This window comes from Dendropsophus ebraccatus, chromosome 4 (assembly GCF_027789765.1).
Source record: "Dendropsophus ebraccatus isolate aDenEbr1 chromosome 4, aDenEbr1.pat, whole genome shotgun sequence".
NCBI classification, from domain to species: domain Eukaryota; kingdom Metazoa; phylum Chordata; class Amphibia; order Anura; family Hylidae; genus Dendropsophus; species Dendropsophus ebraccatus.
Window position 1 is genome coordinate 62,370,497 of NC_091457.1, and position 8,931 is coordinate 62,379,427.

The window sequence follows — 8,931 nt, forward strand, 5'->3', positions numbered from 1 at the left end:
TCAGCATTGTTGCAAGTAATTCACAATTTAAGTGATCATTGGATAATCACAGATATGCATTTTCCCACAAATGCCACAAGAACATATGTATATAATATTTGCAGAAATATTTCATGGAATTGATTGCACAATGCCTCCTATGATCCCTTTGACCTTCAGTTTACTTTGATTTCTTATTCCGGATGCAAAAATTGAATTATCTTTACATTTTAAAAAAGCTAATATTTCTATATATTTATACACTTTCCAACAAGCTGCCCTAAAGAAAACGCTTGCAATATTTTTTCAGTTTATTCTTCCTATGGGAGTACACTGTAGTCTTGTTACTTTAGTTTTTATTCATGTCAGGGAGCTGGGAGATCCTGAATATTCCACTTGGGAGATTCCTAATGCAAGCCTCTTACAGAAAACATTGAGCATTTCCTTTAGTTTACAAACTCAATCATTCTGTTTTGTCAAAACGAACCTTTTAAAGTAGCAGCTCTGCATACAGATGGAATTCAACTTGGTCAGTCATATTATTACATTTGTTTGGATCTCTAAATATGCAAATGCTTTATTTTTCAACAAGAAAAGAAAATTCTATACAGTTTTCGTTTACATGTCTATCTTATTAGTCAACACGTTAACACTAAAGAGTTTTGGGAGCATGACCCGGGCATAGCATCTTACTAGTTTGGTTTTCCATCAATTACAATATATTTTATTTGGTGGTGTACCTTGCCCAGATCACTTTCTTTGTCCTAGAGCATTGTTGTTAATATTCGGTGTTAGTCAGGTGATGCTATTTAAATACACTAAAGGAACTGGGAGACACTTGTAGCCTGTGCTTGGGTCCCATTTTATTTTTTAGGATTCCAGGTATCCTGTAATGCTTGCTCCCAGCTATATAGCTATGGCTGAGTTCACACAATGTATGAATTTATAAATGGGTCTTCCCTTAACCCCTTAAGTGCATTTTTGCACTTCCGTTTTTTCCCTCCTTGTGCTTTAAAGGCCATAGCGCTTGCATTTTTTTCACCTAGAAACCCACATGAGCCCTTATTTTTTGCGCCACTAATTGTACTTTGCAATGACAGGCAGAATTTTTTCATAAAGTACACTGCAAAACCCAAAAAAATTTCAATGTGTGGTGAAATTGTAAAAACACACTTTTTTTTTTTTACGCCGTTCACCCTGGGGTAAAACTGACTTGTTATACGGAAGTGTTGGTGCATTATACATTACCTGATCCGTGTCGCGCCCGTCCGTCATTTTGTGCCAAACGTCATCTTCGGCCGGCCAAATCGCTGTAATGTGTGTTGTTCTGTAAATGATTTCTGAGCACTGCACTACCCCTTTAACAAATATATGTTCCTTAAAATCGCTCCATTCCCAGGCTTATAGCGCTTTTATCCTTTGGTCTATGGGGCTGTTTGAGGTGTCATTTTTTGCGCCATGATGTGTTATTTCTATTGGTACCTTGGTTGCACATATGCGACTTTTTGAGCGCTTTTTATTACAATTTTTCTGGATTTGATGCGACGAAAAATGCGTAATTTTGCACTTTGGAATTTCTTTGCGCTTACGCCTTTTACTGTGCGAGATCAGGAATATGATAAATTAATATTTAGGGCGAATACGCATGCAGCGATACCAAACATGCTTATTTATTTATTTATAACATGGGGAAAGGGGGGTCCCCTGGGGGACTTATAGCGTAAGTACATTGATCTCTCATTGAGATCTATGCAGTATATGGCTTTCGGCTGCTGCAGCTGAAAACAATAGAGTGCCGAGCCACAATCAGCGCCATTAAAGCGCAGACCCCGCCCGGCCTCAGACGCGGGGTTTGCTCCTCTATGACAACATTGCACGGGGGGGGGGGGGCAATTCCCCCCACTAGACCACCAGGGAGTAGGGCAGCAAGCATTTTAAATGCTGCTGTCAAAGTTGACAGCTGCATTTAAAATGCTGATTAGCAGGCACGGCGATCGGACCGTGCCCACTAATGGCCACGGTCTCGGGCTGCATGAAGCACCCGGGACTACGGCCCCGCTCTGAACTCCCCGAGGCAACCGCGGGCGTATATTTATGCCCGCGGTCATTAAAGGGTTAAAGGGAACCTCTCACCAAGACAATGCTATCTAATCTATCAACCTTATATTATAGAGAAGGAAGAACTGAGCAGACTGATATATATTGTTGTGGGAGAAGATTTAGAATACCTTATAACTTTATTAAAATCCCTGATCATTCTGTGTTAAGGAGTCCAGTGGGCAATGTCACTCAATGGACTTTACTCCTTAGCATGAAAAGATCAGAGATTTCAATCAATAAATTACAAGTTAGGCTATGTTCACACGTTATAAATAGAGAAAAGGCAGCCAATTTTGCTATTTTGACGTCAGTTATTACTGCAATTTAACTTCAATGAACATGAACATTATTTTCTTTTGTCGCTGTTCTTTCTCCATTTTTACTATTAAATTCAATGGACTTCTCAATTAAGACACACCCAAAGAACAATTAGTAGAACACACCCAAACTAGAATTTTGTACCAACAGCCGTCCCTGCAATAAGGGGAGACCAGACAGCTTAATGACGTCCGTTATTTTAGACTCAAAAACATAGCCTTATTGTGAATCTTTTCCCATAGAGACATATATTTATCTGCTCAGCTCTATCTACTCTATAACATGATGCAGATAGCATTTTCAGTGACGGGTTCCCTTTTAAGAAACTGCAGTCACCCAAATATTAAACACATTAAATAAAATCAAGAATATGCAGAAAGCTAAAGTTAAAGTAAACAGTAAATAATATAACTGTACAGTTCTCACAGCGCAAACCTCATACTACCCCAGCTTGAAAAGAAGATTGAAAAGTCATTCCTCATATTCCTTAGCGTTTACCATTGATCAATTTCTTTCTCCCTATTAAAACATATTCATTCTCTACATTATAACATTATCCGTCACATCAAATGAGTATATTAGGCTTAGTGTTCACTGAGCGATTCAGTGCCGCTCATGCTCTCAGTGATTAAGCCATATGTTACAACTTCTCCGTAGTTTAATGAACACACCTGGGACCGAGCATGAAGCAGAAATTATTAGATGCAATAAAAAGTTAAAAGATGATTCAAGTGATTTGGCAAAGTCAGTTAATAGCTAAAAAGTGGAAAATTGCTGATTCAGCTTGGATGGAAAATTTACCATAGTCTACAGCAACTCACAGAGGTTGTGTTTAGCTGTCATTAAAAGAAAAGTGTCATGCAGCTACTGCAGATGATCGCTTACTTATTACTATCTTGATAATGCTAATTGTCATAATAGTAAATTCATTTAGGATGTAGCAAAGCAATTTATTATACATTATGTGTATCCTTGTGCAAGTTGAGGTTGTCTAGGAAACCCTTCCCTTGGCAATAGATCCTGGCATCGGAGTGTCTATTGTTCTTTAACAGTGTTCCTGATGGCATTGGATTAGGTAGCACATTTTGAAATGAGGGTTGGCTTTGAGTAAGGGAACTAAGCACATTTACTGTGTTGGTTATCTTCGTCTTCTATACTGTCCTTGAACTGTTTTCTTTTTAGATAGGTTTAAATTTGCTTAATAAAAGAGATGTATGCAGAATTTTAACAAAGAAGTGGTTAATTAAAATAAGGTTTTAGGATTTTCAGGCTGTGTTAACACATGGTATTTCTACAATGCATTTTTTGCCTGGTTGTACCCACTATCTTGTTGCAAATTGCAGTAAAATAATGGCATTTTTGCTGTGATTTTAACAGAAATGCATAAAAAAATTGCACTATTTTACTACCCAGTTCACTGCGAAATAGCTGAAAAACCAGCAACAATGTGTCATAAACGAGTAAAAGGCTGTGTTCACACACAGCCTTTTACTCATGGTATGTTCATGTGTTAAGGTTTTTAATTGCAATTAATGTAAACAAAGTTCGGAATGAATTTGAATAGGTAGTTAACCCCCCCCCCCAATTAAGTGGATGCCTCCTGTCCCCCTTGAGATGCCTATAGTAGCTGGTTTAATACCCCCAACCTCCAACCCCCTACCATATAAAAAATAATAAACATTGGCAGGATCATTGGCTGGCAATTGATATCCATGGATAGCAGCTGGGGGCCTTCTGAATATGCTAGGCTCACATGTTGCACTTTGACCACTATGTGTACTGTATATGCTTGCTACTGCACATGCCTGTCTATTTAAATGATTTGGAGAGGATCAATATGTATTTATGCCACGCTTTAATAACCTTGTGATAATGCTGGTCAGAGGTTTGTGTGATTAGATATAGTATGCCTGTTCTTTATTTCATGCTGTGATCATTATATGCATGCGCTATGTACACATATCGCAATACCCTAAGCTGGGCTACTGATGAGACTGTGGCTTTTAATATGGGACACTTGATATGATAAAGATGGCGATGGCTGTATGCTGGTTGCGAAGAACATATGGACAGTGTTATTGTGGCGTGACTAAACTTATCTTGTAGTAATTATTGCATTCATGTTTTGAGTACAATAATGAGAGAAAATTGCCTAAATTGATAATTTGGTATAATTGGTGAATCATACACCTGACTATAATCCTACAAAATTCCTGATTTGTGCAAGTGTACCTAAACAGTTACTTGTCTCAGTGTGGGTGCAGGTTCCTCAGCTAGCAGAGTTACTGATTTCAAGGGATATGGTCAAAGGAGATTATCAAGGTACATGGTGAAATCCTTCTGAACAACTTGCCTTCAGAACAACTTGCCTTTTCCTATCAATATCGCTTAAAAATGCACACTGTTCTACTGAAAAGTTGATCTTGCATCCATGTTGCTGTGATTTTCTTCTGTTACATATGTAAAGCAGACCTGTCAGCAGGAAAACCTGACCTGACAGCAGGTAAATAAGCCCATGGCTAGACAGGGCTTTTGATAAGAATTACGGAAATAGTTTTTTTAAAATCTCCATAATCCTTTTCAGGTAAACAAGTAGAACCACCGCAGCACACCAGTAGATGTGATCAAAAAATTTGTTTATTGCTCTCACAATCGCAACGTTTCAGTTTAACATTGGGACTCTTTTAAAGCAGTGCAAAATACATGTATTTAGTCAAACTTTACATATGTTCAGACACACCACTAGGTAGTTGATCAGCAATCTCAAATAATAAAGTGATAACATGCAAAAACAATATACAATTCCCTTTGGCTGTCCAGGCATGATGGGAATTATAGTTTTGCCACAAAGTAGTTTCACACCCCTGGGCTACCTGTGCCTGAATTGTAATCACTTATATAGTCTGCAGGTATAAAAAGTGACAAAGTGATTCTTGGCTTTTCCCTATTCCAGATACAATCGCTAGTTATAGCATCTGGTATTCATACCAGACTATTCTGCAAATAAACTTTGAGGGAGGATCACCATTTATACCAGAGAAATTCTTACTACAGTACTTCTAAAATAGGAAGTTTACTCAATACTTTAAAAGTTCCTCACTAACATATTTGTAGCCAGTTCATTGGAACCTGAAGAAATATTTACATCTTTTATTTCAATACCTATTAGAAAATGCATAATTTAAATGATGTTTTCTTGATTCTTGCTGCCATACACAGGTATATGATATACAATTTATTTTTCTAGTGTGCAGTTTTACTTTTGACATTACACATCACACTTTATATTTATATTGTTTATTTGTAGCAACACGTGCTCTGGTCATGCATGATTTTCTATACTCAGATATTATTACTTGAAGAAGGTCCCAGATGGACTAAAATTTCATACTGAGGCTTTACTGAAAAAGAATACCGTGGCTTAGCTGGATAGAATGCATTAAAGTGTTCAATATGTATGAGCTATATCAATATCACTTTCAACTAAAAGAATAGAAAACACTTGTTATATCATCCAAAAAAGTGCCTCGATTCACTTATATGTATGCTTGTGTTTGATGAATCCTTCCACTGAGCACCCACCCTGGGGGAATCAGGTACCAGTATTCTTTCAAGTTAAAAATTGCTTAAAAACACACCATACCTCTGTAGATATTTTGTTTTGTTGTTTATGTTACCCTGTTATTGTACCACCTTAATATTCTCTCATGTGTTCTGCACAGCTTGCATAAGCCACCACAATATACATATAAATACCAGTAAAAGCCTAAGCAAATATGCTGCTACTTATTTTACTCCTGTACACAGTGTCAAAACGAAGTACCCTTGGCCCACGTTAAGAATTTATTCTTGGAGCCCCTGGCTCTGCCCCTTAATACAACATTGCTAGAGTATATAAATGGGTTTTACACCTCCTACACAAAAATCATATTTTACATAACATAAATCAATTTTTTATGTATAATACTGAATACTTTTAATTAATACAGTCATGCAGATAGCAAATAATATTAGTATACAAGGATCAAATATTTCCGTACATAATGTTACAGATTAAATACCTGTATACCAAGTGCACCATTACCAATAATACCACTTGTCCTCTTATAAACTGTGCCACTGTCTATAATGACATGATGACATAATGGCAATGTTTCTCAACCTGTGGGTCTTCAGCTGTTGTAAAATTACAACTTTCATCATGCCATGACTTGTTGGTGAGGTAGTTTCTGGAAAGACCTAAACGTGAGTGCGTGATAGGCTGTTGTGGTGTGTAGTACCCAGCTGAAAGAGAATCTGTCAGCACCTGGGCCCTACCTTAGGTGCTGACAGTGTGCTGTAGCTGGCAGCCCCCTAGTGAGCATGGTACCTTTTCATAATTTCTCTGTTATGCACAATGTCGGTTATGCACAATCCTACTGTAATGAAGTGTCAAAGAGGAGTTGTGTGTGCCCTACTGTTTGTGGCACACCTCACCACTCCTTCCCCTCCCTCCCCTTCATAAATAATCAATGCTGACCAGCCTCCAGTGTCTTCAATATGTCTGAAAAAAAAAAACCCAAAAAACTATCAGGTATATTTGAATCTTGAATCTCTGAGCCCAAATGTGTTGGAGCTGTGGTCTTGGGATAACTTTCCTGTCTAGAGACCTACCAGCAGTTCATTCTTTGATTCAAATCCCCTGATGGAAACAAAATATAGTTCTCCCCTCCCCCCTCATTATGGTATAATTTTTAACACTCAGTATTTTTGCTCAGTATTTTGTTCAGACGTTCGTTGTTTTAAAATAACGACAATTATTTGCCATTAAATGGCAGCCATCCACTCAATTTCAACAGTGTGTGAATATAGCCTTCCTGTGTTTTCAATCCACTCCTGGTTTTGGTTGCAAAATACTGAGAAAAAATACTGAGTTTGAACAAAGCCTTAAAAATGATACAATAATTTAAGAAAAAAAAAATAAAAGACCTATATTTCATTTCCATCTGGGGATTTGAATCAAAGAATGAAATGCTGGCCCATAGACTACCCATTACCCATAGACTACAACTCCAACACATTTGGGCTCAGAGATTCAAGTATAGCTGAGGGTTTCTTTCAGACATAAGCTGCCTACAGAGGACTGATCTGCAATCAGAGACACTGGCTGACAGCTAAGTGAGCAGGAGGCTGGGTAGCATTGATTATTCATGAAGAGGAGGGAGGGGGAGGAGTGGTGAGGCATGCCAGATTGTGGCACAAACAACTGCTCTTTGACACTTCATTGCAGTAGGATTGCACATTATCCACTGCACGGATAAATTACCAAAAGGTCCCATGCTCACTAGGGGACTACCAGCCACAGCACATTGTCAGCACCTTAGGTAGAGCCTGGGTGCTGACAGATTCCCTATAAGGATTGGTAGAACAATGAAACTAACAAGTGTAGAGTTAACTCTTTGTAAACATCTAGCTGAGCAGAGAGTAGGAAAGTGAGACACCAAGTGGCAAAAGAGTAGAAAGCAACCTTCAGCCCAGAGCATAGAGGCAAACAACAATTCCTGATGACAGGTTGTGTTAGAAAGTAGTGGCACACCTGCTTTGGAACACTACATATCGTTTTCATAATAGGGCCACCTCTTTGTGAGTTCAATTGTACTGGTAACTCAGGGTATATACAAAAAGTGACAATGTCAGAAAAGCAATCGAGCTAAATCTGCACTCTAAATGGCATCCCTTGTCTTCTGAGCACTTCCATGTAACCAAACAGCTGTTCATGACCACATGTTGGGAATTTGCTTACTCAGGAGAAGAAAAAAGTATTTTCTATTTAATATTTAAGATTTAAATTTTCACAGCCCAGCACTAAATTATCTAGAACACCTGTGTGTCAAGGATGCTCACCATATTACTATATTAATTCCTCATAGGAGTGGTATCCAAGATAGGGTAAATAGTGATGCAAATGTGTCATGGTACTATAATATCAATCCAGCAGAATATTCGCTCCAAATGCCAAATTGTGCTTCCTTTTTGGCTGTGCTGTCTACCCAGATAGCAGTTAGGTTGTCTGGCAGTCTAGCTGTTGCTTTCCTAGGCATTAAACCTGAAGACGCCCCATCTTGGGGAGCATGGGGGAGAGTGGTTTCGGAATTGCGTTTTTCATGGTTTTTAACTGCATATAAATTATAAACAAATAACCACATTAATTCAATGCCGTCTATAGGATTGGTAGGTAATAGCTTCAGGCATCACATTTAACACTGCCATACCAGACCTGAACAACTCTGCCATACTGTGAATGGATAACACCGCCATACCACACCTGAATAATTCCACCCCCCCCCCCTCTCTCTCTCTCTCGAAAAGACACCAGATTCACTGGCAAGGCTGAATGGGAGGTGGGAGATTGAAAAAAAAAAAGGAAAAAAAGAAGTTGTTTTTTTCACCCTGCTCCCTGGTGCTGCCCCCCTGAAAGGTGCTGCCCTGGGCACCAGGCCACGGGTGCCTAGTGGTAAATACGGCCCTGGCTGTTACATATAAAACTTTGCCTGT